Source organism: Mustela lutreola, chromosome 4 (genome assembly GCF_030435805.1).
Source record: "Mustela lutreola isolate mMusLut2 chromosome 4, mMusLut2.pri, whole genome shotgun sequence".
Classification (NCBI taxonomy): Eukaryota; Metazoa; Chordata; class Mammalia; order Carnivora; family Mustelidae; genus Mustela; species Mustela lutreola.
In genome coordinates this window covers 131,744,715-131,759,072 of record NC_081293.1, presented here as the reverse complement: position 1 = coordinate 131,759,072, position 14,358 = coordinate 131,744,715, and the positions used below count along the sequence as shown (strand labels likewise).

General features: G+C 38.0%; 1 long non-coding RNA gene across 3 annotated transcripts in view; it reads right to left on the bottom strand.

The window, feature by feature from the left end:
- The window catches only part of LOC131829377 (uncharacterized), a 38,885-nt gene extending 25,223 nt beyond the window's left edge, over positions 1-13,662 (bottom strand). Inside the window, exons 1-4 of one of the 3 annotated variants that reach the window (XR_009352833.1) lie at positions 5,459-13,662; positions 4,362-4,450; positions 4,026-4,159; positions 105-198 (exon numbers count right to left, since the gene is read on the bottom strand). This is a non-coding gene — a long non-coding RNA (uncharacterized LOC131829377). The other 2 variants (XR_009352832.1, XR_009352834.1) reach the window with 2 other exon arrangements.
- Between the last annotated feature and the right edge of the window lie 696 nt (positions 13,663-14,358).

Sequence of the window (14,358 nt, the reverse complement as noted above, 5' to 3'; positions counted from 1 at the left end):
CCTTACATCCTCATCATAAAATCTTCAAAAATCCCTGAACAAACCAGTTATCGTTACCGGCACCTAAAGTTCATTTGTGGATTTGCAACAGTAATCAGAGTTACCATCATTTGATTTTGTGCCAAACGGGGAGATCCATTGAAACCCTTCAAATCCCAGATCTCATCTATGTCGATGCCACTGCCTTTCAGAGGTGATCTAGTTGTGGAAAAACAAAAAGTTGATTTGTTTATGGTTAGATATTTAGTGCACCCAAAGAAAATTATATTCCTTCAGTGAAAATGTATTTTGGATACTAAAGTGGTTTATGTCTCCTTTACTGAATGTAAGGGAGGAATTGAAGAGAAGGTATTTTTCCAATCACAGTATTTATGTAGTGGTGTTCCTATTTTCGTTTACAAACATGGAAAACAGAGTATTTGAGGCAGCTCTAGTACAAATGTGATAATATATTGCTAGATATTCTAAACATTATTGTGCTATTATAGTAGGGGCTGACGAAACAACACAGCTTACCGTAGAATTATACATAGTGCCAAAATGATGTGAACTGCTTACGCTATGTATATGTATAAATTAATACAGAGTATGTTAAAAGCAAAAAGATGTATATGTGCATATTTTTCTACAGAAATATATTCTCATCTTTCATTCATTCATCATGTCTCCAGCTCATTCCATGCTCATTTTTTCATTTCAGTCATGCGCGGCTAACATCCCACTTAATTTGGATAGCAGGAAGGGGAAAGATAATCCAAATAGGTTAGAAAACCAAATGTAAAAACATTGAGGTTATTGTCTTTGTCAGTGTAATCAGCTTCCATCTTCAACTTTGCTATAAACTCCGAAGCACAGTTCTCATACCCTGGAAAATGCAAAAACCACACACAACTGTTGATCTCTATGGTGTAAATTTGGGGAGCACAGCAAAGAAATCTAGGGCAAGAAGTATCCTTTTATTGTTCTTGACTTTTTTTTTTTTCATTATTCTGGGACCAGACTTGAACTGTCCAACATCACATCAGATCGTTAGAATTGTCACAATCATTGATTTTTAATATAGTCTGGGAGAGAGACTAAGATGGGACCAAAGGCGACTAATTAAATGTCATTAGAATGCATAAAGACCACTATTGGAAAGATTTTCAGATCTAGAAAGCATAAAATGGAAAAAATGAGGATAAAATGAGAACTGTGATAGGCAAATAAAGGGGAACAGGAACAATTTGTAGGTTCTGCATACTATTCAACTACTGTCCTCCTGAGAGCTGGAGAACTCTTTCAGAAAAGATACATAAGGACTACGTCTTTCCCTTTGTGTCCCAGTAGACAATACAGATAGATATTATTACCCTTGTGATCCTGAAAAACAAAAGTAATTTTCCATCATACCATAAAACCTGATTCTTCAAGAGGACAACTTTAACTCAGATGGTCAGTTTCCCACCTGCTTTGATCCCCACTACAAAACAGACCTTTGAAAGATATCATGGTTCTTGAAAGAGGGAAAGATATTGAAAAAGAAATGACAGAAACACTATTGTCATGGAGCTCCAACCCTGTTCATTCATTCCTTCATTCATTATCATTGATTCAACAGACATTTCATACACTTTTCATCTAGCTCCACAACAAATAGTTATTAATAGTAGTTATCCTGGCAAAGTTTCTTGGCAGTGGTGACTGCTTCTTTCCTGAGTCAATGGTACAAATCAAAACCTACTAAGTGAACCATTACCCTAAAGCCATAACCACTGACATCTTTGGAGTGGAAGAACAAAGGGACCCATGCAGTTGGAACTGGTAGCTGAATGTGACCTTTCCTCTTTACTAGTGCTCTGTGGGGCAGCTCAAGTTATTAGAAACATTCTCAGAACAAGATCTCTGCATAAACTCATTTTCTTAAGAACAAGGCCTGAAACAGTGATTCTTCCATGGGCTAGATTACCATTCAACTGCTTATCAGGGGAGTTAACGCTTTAGAGTTTAAAATAAGGTTATACCTGAGGGTTGCCGGGGGGAGGGGGTTGGGGAGAAGGGGGTGGGATTATGGACATTGGGGAGGGTATGTGATTTGGTGAGTGCTGTGAAGTGTGTAAACCTGGTGATTCACAGACCTGTACCCCTGGGGATAAAAATATATGTTTATAAAAAATAAAAAAATTATAAAAAAAAAAAAAAAAAAAAAAATAAGGTTATACCTGAAGAGGTGAGATCAGAAGCCATATTTAGAAACACAATCAGGTACACTCAGAAGTAAACTCCATTTATTATTTTGAGAGGGGAGACAAGATGGCTCACTCCTAGCTTAAGCTTACATAAGATTGATTTTAATGAATTAATCCATGGGTAATTTATGTGTCTGCAGGGGGGCAAGAGGGGAGAAAACAATAACTGGAAACATAAAAGAAAGAATGATACGTGCCTGTGAGAGTCAAGTAACGAGGAAAAACCACATTTGAAAAGTAAGAGCTATCCTTCTGATTATTTTTGTTCTTCGGGACACAGGATTAACATCTGTTTACCCCCTGTAAGTAATATGAAGCACTGAAGGAATGAAAACTCAGCGTAACTCAGGCCAGGAAGATTTTCTAATAACATGCCTTCCTCCATTTGGATTAGTGAGCATCTCTGAAAGATTTCAGAGATTTTCCATTATCTTAAACATTGACCAACCAGGCTCTCGGGTCACTGATCCAACTTACAGAAATTTCCACTTACAGAAATACAATGCCTTGTCTCTAACTTTCCAGAAACCCTCTTGGCTGACTGACCAGCAATGCAGCTGCATGTCATTGCCATCTCCTCTACTTAAGAGACTTATCTTATTTTAATTTGGAGAAATCACTTCCCAACAAAATCTCAAAGTACTACAAGAGAAGTGCTGAACAGAAATTCAGTAAAACCAGTTGAGATGTCTTTAAAGAGGGGAGGAAAGAAAATGCATTCAGAAGAGACAGGAAGTCCGTGTCCACACACCCCTGCCAGACTGGCTAATCGAGGCTAGTGCTCACACAGACTTGTCTCACACAGATGCCCTGCACCAAAGTGTACACCCAGCTGCGACGTCGCAACATGTGCACACAGCGCCGTGTGTGGCGACTCTCATGGCTGCAAGCATTTCCCTCCTGTGCTCGAGCATGACAGCTTCTGCGTGCTGTCATCAGAAGAGGGGTATTGTCAGGGGTGGTTCATGTTATGGAGAGCATCCCTTAAATAGAGATGATTTAAGAAGACAAAAGAAAAAATAAGAAGACGACAAAAGAAAGGAACTCCAATCACGGAAATACTGTAGTCGATATGAATGGACTCCTAGACACTAGCTTACTTACTCTTTGTAATCACTGAAACTGGTTTTATCCCCCATTTTAGTGATGAGGAAACTAAGTGAAAGAGGAGTTAAATAATGCACCCACCACAGTCACACAATTAGTAGTAAGTGGCCAGGCTAGGATTTGAATCAAGAGTAGCCAGTGCCTTTGTTTTTGAAACTGCCTTCTTGGTTGGGTGGTCCCACCATCCTGTCTCTCAAAGAAAGACTGTCCGTTCCCCTCTTGACTCTAAAGGATACAGATCATTGTCTCCTGTTGGCCAAGAGGATAGAGATTGTTCATAACATGTTTCTCTTTTGGTCCAAAATTAACTTAATTCATGGTCCATGGATTCCTTCAAAAATTGAGTAGTCTTTAGATGAAATTCAGCTTTCTACAGCTTAAAGGGTATCTTCTATCATGATGACTCCTGCTTCTACCCAGGGATATATATATATATTTTTTTTTTTTTTTCACACAGTCTGCAGCTTTTCCATTTCAAGATGGAGTCTTTGTGCAGACATTGGGGAGAAAAAACATGCTTTGGGAAATTCTCAGTGGATACCCCAGGCCTAACTTGAGACCTGCGGCAGAGTGGAAGAAGAGGAAGGAGGGCTGATTTTAGCGCTGTTTGTCATAAGACTTTCACTTACTGATTTTCAAGAAGGGAGGCCTGCACAGAGAGGACAATAAAGACCACGAACATGAACTCACCCATGGAACTCAGCGTCAGGTGATGAAGAGAGGCAGAGTGGAGAAGGAAAAGGTTCGAGGAACTGTAGCACCAGCCAATGGGGCAAAGTAGTTAGGGCTGCTGGCTCCACCTCCAGAAATTGACCCTGGAGAAACTACAGAAACGGAGGGCACACATGCATTTTAGGAATTAGCATTTAATGGGGGAAAAAGAAAAAGGAAAAAAGAAATAAAAATGAAAAACTCTAGGTTTCTCAAATGAGTACACCACTTTGAGGAGAGGAAGGGGTCTAGACAATGGCTGGAGGCCACAGCAACAGAGCACAGGACAGACTTTTATTGTGTTCTGCTCTTTACCTTCTCAGGGCTTGGGACCTCCCCTACAGCCACAGGCCTCACTGCTGGTCCCAGGGTCCACAGAATACTCTCACAGCAGCATAAGAACCCTAAAGGAGTAAGGGGTTCATGAAAACAAGTAAGTTTGCACTAAGTTGCTACCCTGGGCATCCATTCCTGCCCTTCGTTTCCTCTCCAGCACGGCTAGACTGGTGCATTATAACTTGGGTGGGGTGGGGAGGGGAGTGTCTTATCCCAATACTTTCCTTTAGTGGCCAGGTGTAAGTGTTCCTGTGGAGTAGCAGCCCAGGAAAGTATCCAGGATACCCCAAGGTGACTTGGTCTTTACCCTGGGACTCACTCCCCCATTCTCCTTAAATTCACCAGGATCCAGAAAGCCATGGCTTGGTCTTTGGCCACTCCCCAAGAGACTTTAGACACCAATTACTCCAAAGTCAGAGGCTCATAGGCCAAGACAATTCAACGTCTCCAGAATAGAACCATTCCCAAGGAGAGCCAACAAACTAAACAAAGTCTACAATAAACCAGTGTGATTAGGAAATGCTGATTAAAAATTCCAAATAAGCTTGAAAACATATATTGAAGGACATAAGGAAAGATTATTAACAATACAGCAAGGAACAAGAAAGAATACAAAAGAACCCAGGGGAATACTGTTTATGAATAAATGCAATGGCTGAAATAAATCATACTACATGCAATAATTGCAATGAATAACAGTTAATTAGTAAGATGGACACAGCTTTTAAATGAATTAGTAAGAAGATCTGATTAGGAATATCCCCCAGAGGAAGCAGGAAAGAATAAAGAGATAGAAAACAGAAAACAGAGGTGGAAGTGCCAGTGTGTAGACAACAGGAGTCCCAGAAGGAGACCAAAAACATACAAATATATTTTTTTAATTAATTAAAGAGACCTCAAATAAGAAAACTCAAGTGTTACTAAATAAATACCCCAAACTAAAATTCTTGTTGATATTGACAAGACTGGGGACAAGATCAACATACCAAGTAGCTGAAGCTTTTCTGAGTTTTTTGGTGGGGGGAGAGAGGAGGATCGAGATTGGGGTAATTAAGAAAGCAATATGCTTGGGGCACCTGGGTCAGTGGGTTAAAGCCTCTGCCTTCGGCATGTGTGCCCTCCATTTCTGTAGTTTCTCCAGGGTCAATTTCTGGAGGTGGAGCTGGTGCTACAGTTCCTCGAACCTTTTCCTTCTCCACTCTGCCTCTCTTTATCACCTGACGCTGAGTTCCATGGGTGAGTTCATGTTCGTGGTCTTTATTGTCCTCTCTGTGCAGGCCTCCCTTCTTGAAAATCAGTAAGTGAAAGTCTTATGACAAACAGCGCTAAAATCTCAGAGTCCTGGGATCAAGCCCCGCATCAGGCTCTCTGCTCGGCGGGGAGCCTGTCTCCCCCTCTCTCTCTGCCCTCTGCCTACTTGTGATCTCTGTCTGTCAAATAAATAAAATCTTTAAAAAATAAAAAAGAAGAAGAAGAAAGAAAGCAATATGGGTAAATAAACATGAATATGGGTCTTAACATGTATGAAACAGTCTTAATATATCATTAATTATAATACAGCAGTTGTGGTCACCAATTAAAACAGAGAATCTCAAATTAAAAAAAAATAAAGCCCCACAACATACAGGCAACAAGAGATACACATAAGACCATAAGACAAAAAGAAAATAAAAGGTTGAAAATCGGTGGGAAAAGTTTTGTTAGGGAAATGTGAACCCAAAGAAATATGGGGTTGTTTCTTAATGTCTGACTAAATAGAGTTTAAGACAAAAAAATCATAAGGGAAATCATGTGCCAGTAAAAGAAATAATTGAACAAGATTATAACCATCATAAATTTATACACATTCTAAAATACAGCTTTAAAACACATAAATACTGAAAGAACTCCAGGAAAAAATACGTAATTTATCAACTATAATGTTGGTTTTTTTTTTTTTAAGTTTTGTTTATTTATTTGGGGGGAAAGGGGCAGAGGGAAAAGGAAGGAGAATCTCAAGCAGATTCTCAAATGAGCACAGGGATCCCCATGGGGCTTGATCTCATGACTCTGAGACTGTGATCCTGAGATCATGACCCAAACTAAAATCAAGAATCCAAAGCTTAACTGACTGAACCACCCAGGTGCCCCAATTGTAGTTGATGATTTTAACATACCTGCCTCAGAATCTGACAGATGAAGCAAATAAAATGTTAGAAGTGTTACAAAAACATCTGGAAAATATAATTACCAAACTCAAGCTATTGAAAATACATTAGCTATGTTCAACAAACAGGAAATACACATTCCTTTTGCATATACACAGAATGTACAAAAATGCCATTTTTAAGATCATAAAGAAAACCTCTATTAATTCCAAATGACTAATACCATTCAGAAGATCTCTGACCATAAAGCAATAGGATTAGAAATAAATATCAAAATCATAGGTTCAGCAGCCTTATGTTGAAAATAAATATTTTAATATAACACTTATTTTTAAAAGAATATTTAAAATTATAGGATGGTGACTGTCTTACATTACTGTCATACTAGTTTTTAACCATTAATGCTATTTAGCACCTCATCTCTAAATTTACAGGGCATACTAAAGCAGTTCCTTGAAGGACACTTAAACTTTTTTTTTTTTCCAATCTAAGTGAAGCCATCTCTTGCCATAAGCAAAGGGATGGGAGATCAGTATACTGGTCATCATTTGATACAAATAAGGAAGGTGAGCTTAAGGTTCCATGTATGTTTCTGGCCTATGTGCAAACTCATAGTTCAAACCAGTGCTGTGGATCTCATCAGGTAGTGGGAGGACACTTTAGATATATTTATCCGAGAGGAAATAAGATGGTGAGCAACAGAATGAAAGCAGAAAAACATAAGAAGGAAAAAGTTACATGAGAAATTCCCCTGAGGTGATGGTATTCTCCAAGTACACTGTCAGGCAGGCTAACTCAGAAGTCATGGCCTGCAAAGACTTAACAGACCAAGTTAAGATGCTCAATTCATGCAGTTTATTTAATCAACTGAAAACAGTGAGAAGCTTATAGAAGAAGATCTTATGGTAGAGTATAGCAGGATACACTAACCATACTATCATGTTTCCTCTCTAGGCCACATATTCCCTGCCGAAAGCATAGAGTTGAGGTTTGAGCAAAGGGGCACAGAAGAGGATGCCTAGAGTCAACACACTGTGCTTGCTCTACCAGGGAGATGAAGGACTCATGGCTACAGTCGCAGCTTGCCAATGACCATAATTAACAGCTATGGGTTTTATCTGTATTTCTTGGGCAGAAGACACAGGAACTAGAATAGATGTCACGTGGGCAGTATATTTAATCTCATGATTATTGAATGTCTTAGAAGCCTCATGCATACGTAGGTTACCATTAATATCGGGGTTTGTATGCCTTGGTATATTTGGTATAGCATATATACTTTGTGTCTTGTGGTTCCTCCATATCTTATAGTCTATGTTAAACACACAAATGCTCTATGCAAATTATTCTAGTGTATCTCACAGATTGCTAATCTACTTATTATTCATACCTCTCATTTACTTTCCTCGTCTTCTCTGGAAGAACTGAATGTTCTAACAATCAAACGCCTATTACAGAGGGATATAAGTTTCAGAGCAGAAGTCAATAATGAAAAAAAAAAAAAGAGCAACAAAACCAAATACTTGGTTATTTGAAAAAAAATTTTTTTTAAAAAGGCCTCTAACAAGACTGATCAAGGAAAAAAGAGAGAGTACGCTTAGTTTAAAAAAAAATAATAAAATGATGAATTAAGATACCACAGAGATTATAAAAAGAGTAAGAGCATCATAATGTCTATATGTATATGTTCAAAGTCCAACATACACTAATAAATTTGAAAAACTTAAAAGAAACAACTAAATTTCCAGAAAAAATAGATAAAAATGGACAAATTGGGCAGCAAAAACAGAATACTTGAGTAAACTAGTCAAAAACCACAGTCTTAGATAGTTTTATAGGTAAGTTACATCAAATTTGTTGAGGGATTGTTCATTTCTACCATAAAATATTTTCCAAATATACAAGATTTTCCAAAATATATAATAAAGATGGTACCACAAATCAGGGGAAAACAATGATTTGTTTAATAGATGGTGTTAGAAAAACTGGCATACACCATGAAAACAATAAAACTGGATCTCTTATTAATCCTACATAAAAAGATAGAGTCCAGGGATATTATTAAATATCTAACTATGAAAGATAAATATATGCATGAATGAAAAGAATATGTAAGCAAATGGTTTAAGGGCAGGGAAAGACTTCTTAAAGAAATACCATAAACTAAAAGTCAAAAAAAATAAAAATAAAACAAAACAGTGAGTTTGTTTACATCAAAAGCAATATACCTGGTCAACAAGGAATAGTGTCCCCTTGTTAAATAGATATCTCTAACTGACAAATGATAGCATGGAATATAAAACTGAGTTAATACCTAGAACATAAAAAGAACTTCAGCAAATTAACAAGAAAAATATTGGCATAGGATATGCACAAGCAAGTTACAGAAGAGGTCATCCAAAAGGTTAAAAAGTATATGCAGATATGCACAGATTCCTTAGTTAGCAGAGAAGTCCTTACTAGAACAACAGGGCCACTATTAGACATGGGAACATGCCTACTTCCAGGGAGAACCACCAAGGTCTGTAGTTCATCTTGTGAGAGAGGGAAACCTGCAAAGTGGGCATTATTTTTTACTGATTCAAAACTTTCACAGATGTTATATATTTTAGGACTGACAGGTATTGGGGGGAAAGCAGCCCTCCTCCAGTTCAGTGGAAGACTAGAAAGAAAAAATTCTGAAAGTCTAGAAAGGAAGCAAAGCCAAAGTTTGGAACCTAGTGACTAGTAAAGCATACTTTTAAAAAAGATAACTCTTGACCTGATTTATATGACATCTATTAAGCATTTAATCAGCAATGACAACCAAGAACCTCACCAATCTAAAACTCAGTAACAAGACAAAATATGTCTATCCTTGTACTTGGCATATACTGAAATAATTGAATCAGAGAAGATACTTTGTGCATTTAAGAAGTGGATAAATCTCCATTCTAAAACAGTATGTTGATGAACTGATAAGCCAATCATCACATCTCCATTCACACCAAACCTCTAAGAGAATCTGTCTCCCATCCATGCTTTGGCAGCTATGTTTAGACCACATGATCTCACTGTCCTTGTCACAGTACATTGGACCATGAGCAGATAAATAACCTAACCTGAACTAATCAAATTCTGTCTCAGGAATCCTAACTAAGAAACATAAACATTATTAATTACACGGTGATGGACTTTGGAGATAAAGTCCCCAAAGATTCTGAGTTGGTGGATATATTTGCCAGATATACAGTGATAGATAAGAAGGAGAACCAGGAGAACAAAACAGATACATTGAGGGAATGAGACAAGGAACCATGATAAGAGAGACAGAGAGAGAGAGGCTGGGAGGGAGGGACAGGGAGAGAGGAAGAGAAAAATGGAAAAAATAGCTGCCTGATTGCTTTCTATCTCTCAAGAGACCTGACTTTATTTCCAACAATTGGATTCTATAATATTGCCATGTATTCTTACAATTAATTGCTCTTTTCCTTGAAATAATTTCAGTGGATTCCTGTCCAAATATCACAATGTGCCCTGACTAAGATAATTGGCTTCTTAGAACATATGTCTAAGCCTTGAACAAACGCTTGCCAAGGCTCATTAAATACATCAGACATACTCTTCTTCCTCCTATAAGAATGAATAGTAATGTCATAAAAAATGATCCCTGTCAGAGGGTTTTAGGTAAGAAGCTGAGGGTCATGGAAGCACAGATGGTTTTCATTTCTTCTTCCAAATGACAGTAGTAGCTTTGTCAGGGAAAGAAAATAAAATAAGAGGATTTGAGTGAAAAATGAATTTGGTTTTCTGAATCTTAGTTACAACAGTACATTGAGTCTGCTGAGGACCTGCCTGCTCAACCTACAGGCTGAGAGGATTCTACTGGGCAGAAAACCTATCAGTAAAATAAAAAAATTTTTGAACTGAAAAATAAAAGGAAGAATAGTGCCCAGATATAGCTCCACAACCTTCTCTGGAGGACCCTAGTATGCCCAATAAAGTAAACTGAAGAAGAACAGGGTATATTTCATGGAAAAGTATCTGGGAGGAAAGTCAGAAATAATTATTATATCCTACAAAGACTATATGACATGTGAAGTGGGGCAGTAACAAAGTGAATCAGAAATGTTAATTTCTGAGAAGAGAAGTACTGTCATATGTATGTTACAGAAAGTTGGAGAGTCAACAATAGAAAGATGTGATGTCATATGTGTGTGTGTGTGTGCATATGTCTGTATAATGATGTCAAACATACATATTTTATTGTATACATATATTTTAACTCAACTATCAAAGAAATTAAAGACCAGAATAGTATATTGAAAATATATGGAAAAATAATTGATATGCCTATAAAACCAATAATAGACCTAATGAGGAAGGGAGAAAGAGTGTCTAAAGAAATCAGCATGGTATTCAGGACGCTCTCAGAGATACAACACATTATGAAGAACTATGTTCAAATGGAATTTCTATTATTTTATTTTATTTTATTTTAGAGAGAGAGAATGCAAGCATAAGAAGGGGTGAGGAGGGGCAGAGAGAGGGGGGAAGTAAACTCCCTAGTGGGCAGGGAGCCCAATTTGGAGCTTGATACCTGGGCTCAGTTCATGACCTGAGCTGTCAGCAGATGCTTAATGAACTGAGCCACCTAGGCACCCCTAGAATTTTTATTTATATTAATGGTTTGTTAGGTAGTTCAGACTAGTTTTTCAGAAAAACACTAAAAACTTTGATAAAATAACAAAATCATCTTGTTAAAAACATAAAAATGAAAAGAAGAAAAAAATCAACACACAAAATCAAGAGTCAATGGAAAACAATAACCCCAAATGGTAAGTGCTCTCAGAAACCACTCACACACTGAGGTCATTTGCTGATGTGAACCTGAATTTTGATAGAAGACAGAAAACTAACAACTAAGAAAAGAAATCCTTCCTCACAATAAGCACTCATCCCCAAAAGGCTAACCTGTCAGGATTCAGGATGAGGGTGAGTTAAGGTGAAATACATTACATAAGGTGAATTACATTCCATCCCACTCTTCAGGATAAACTAGAGAATTTCAATTCTTGAATTCAGTTTATGTTCTTTAGAAACATTTGTGCTCTAGGCAGTATAGACATTTTAACAATGTTTATTCTTCTGATCCAAGAGCATGGAATGGTCTTCCATCTTTTTGTGTCTTCTTCAATTTCTTGCATGAGTGTTCTGCAGTTCCTTGAGGACAGATCCTTTACCTCTTTGGTTAGGTTTATTCCCAGGTATCTTATGGTTCTTGGTGCTAAAGTAAATGGAATCGATTCTCTAATTTCACTTTCTGTATTTTCATTATTAGTGTATAAGAAAGCCACTGATTTCTGTACATTGACTTTGTATCCTGCCATGTTGCTGAATTGTTGTATGAGTTCTAGTAGTTTGGGGTGGAGTCTTTTGGGTTTTCCATATAAAGAATCATGTCATCTGCAAAGAGAGAGAGTTTGACTTCTTCATGGCTAATTTCGATACCTTTTATTTCTCTTTGTTGTCTGATTGCTATTGCTAGGACTTCTAATACTGTGTTGAACAAGAGTGGTGAGAGTGGGCATCCTTGTGTTCCTGATCTCAATGGAAAGGCTGCAAGCTTTTTCCCATTGAGGATGATATTTGCTGTGGGTCTTTCATTGATAGATTTTATGAAGTTCAGGAATGTTCCCTCTGTCCCTATATTTTGAAGTGTTTTAATCAGGAACCGATGCTGGATTTTGTCAAATGCTTTTTTCTGCATCAATTGAGAGGACCATGTGGTTCTTCTCTCTTCTCCTATTAATTTATTCTATCACATTGGTTGATTTGCGAATGTTGAACCATCCTTGTAGCCCAGGGATGAATCCCACCTGGTCAAGGTGGATAATCTTTTTAATGTGCTGTTGGATCCTATTTGCTAGGATCTTTAACTCACTGAGCCACCCAGGCGCCCCCTTGTTTGCTAGGATCTTGTTGAGAATCTTAGCATCCATATTCATCAGTGATATTGGTCTGAAATTCTTCTTTTTGGTAGGGTCTTTGCCTGGTTTGGGGATCAAGGTAATGCTGGCTTCATAGAAAGAGTCTGGAAGTTTTCCTTCTGCTTCAATATTTTGATACAGCTTCAGGAGAATAGGTGTTATTTCTTCTTTGAAAGTTTGGTAGAATTCCCCGAGGGAATCCATCAGGTCCTGGGCTCTTGTTTTTTGGGAGGTTTTTGATCACTGCTTCAATCTTGTTACTAGATATTGGTCTATGTCTATACTGCCTAGAGCAATCTATACTTTTAATGCTATTCCAATCAAAATTCCACCAGTATTCTTCAAAGGGCTGGAGCAAATAATCCAAAAATTTGTATGGAATCAGAAGAGACCCCGAATCACTAAGGAAATGTTGAAAAACAAAAATAAAACGGGGGCATCACGTTACCTGATTTTAAGCTTTACTACAAAGTTGTGATCACCAAGACAGCATGGTACTGGCATAAAAATAGACGCATAAACCAGTGGAACAGAGTAGAGAGCCCACATATGGACCCTCAACTCTATGGTCAAATAATCTTTGACAAAACAGGAAAAAATATACAGTGGAAAAAAGACAGTCTCTTCAGTAAATGGTGCTGGGAAAACTGGGCAGCTATATGTAGAAGAATGAAACTCGACCATTCTCTTACACCGTACACAAAGATAAACTCAAATTGGATAAAAGACCTCAATGTGAGACAGGAATCCATCAGAATTCTAGAGGAGAACATAGGCAGTAATCTCTTCGATATCAGCCACAGCAACTTCTTTCAAGATATGTCTCCAAAGGCAAAGGAAACAAAAGCGAAAATGAACTTTTGGGACTTCATCAAAATCAAAAGCTTCTGCACAGCAAAGGAAACAGTCAACAAAACAAAGAGGCACCCCACAGAATGGGAGAAGATATTTGCAAATGACACTACAGACAAAAGGTTGATATCCAGGATCTATAAAGAACTCCTCAAACTCAACACACACAAAACAGACAATCATATCAAAAAATGGGCAGAAGATATGAACAGACACTTCTCCAATGAAGACATACAAATGGCTATCAGACACATGAAAAAATGTTCATCATCACTAGCCATCAGGAAGATTCAAATTAAAACCACATTGAGATACCACCTTACACCAGTTAGAATGGCCAAAATTAGCAAGACAGGAAACAACATGTGTTGGAGGAGATGTGGAGAAAGGGGAAGCCTCTTCCACTGTTGGTGGGAATGCAAGTTGGTGAACAGTGTGGAGATTCCTCAAGAAATTAAAAATAGAGCTTCCCTATGACCCTGCAATTGCACTACTGGGTATTTACCCCAAAGATACAGATGTCGTGAAAAGAAGGGCCATCTGTACCCCAATGTTTATAGCAGCAATGGCCACGGTCGCCAAACTGTGGAAAGAACCAAGATGCCCTTCAACGGATGAATGGATAAGGAAGATGTGGTCCATATACACTATGGAGTATTATGCCTCCATCAGAAAGGACAAATACCCAACTTTTGTAGCAACATGGATGGGACTGAAAGAGATTATGCTGAGTGAAATAAGTCAAGCAGAGAGAGTCAATTATCATATGACTTCACTTATTTGTGGAGCACAACAAATAACATGAAGGACATGGGGAGATAGAGAGGAGAAGGGAGTTGGGGGAACTTGGAAGGGGAGGTGAACCATGAGAGACTATGGACTCTGAAAAACAATCTGAGGGTTTTAAAGGGGTGGGGGGTGGGAGGTTGGGGTACCAGGTGATGGGCATTATAGAGGGCATGGATTGCATGGAGCACTGGGTGTGGTGCAAAAATAATGAATACTGTT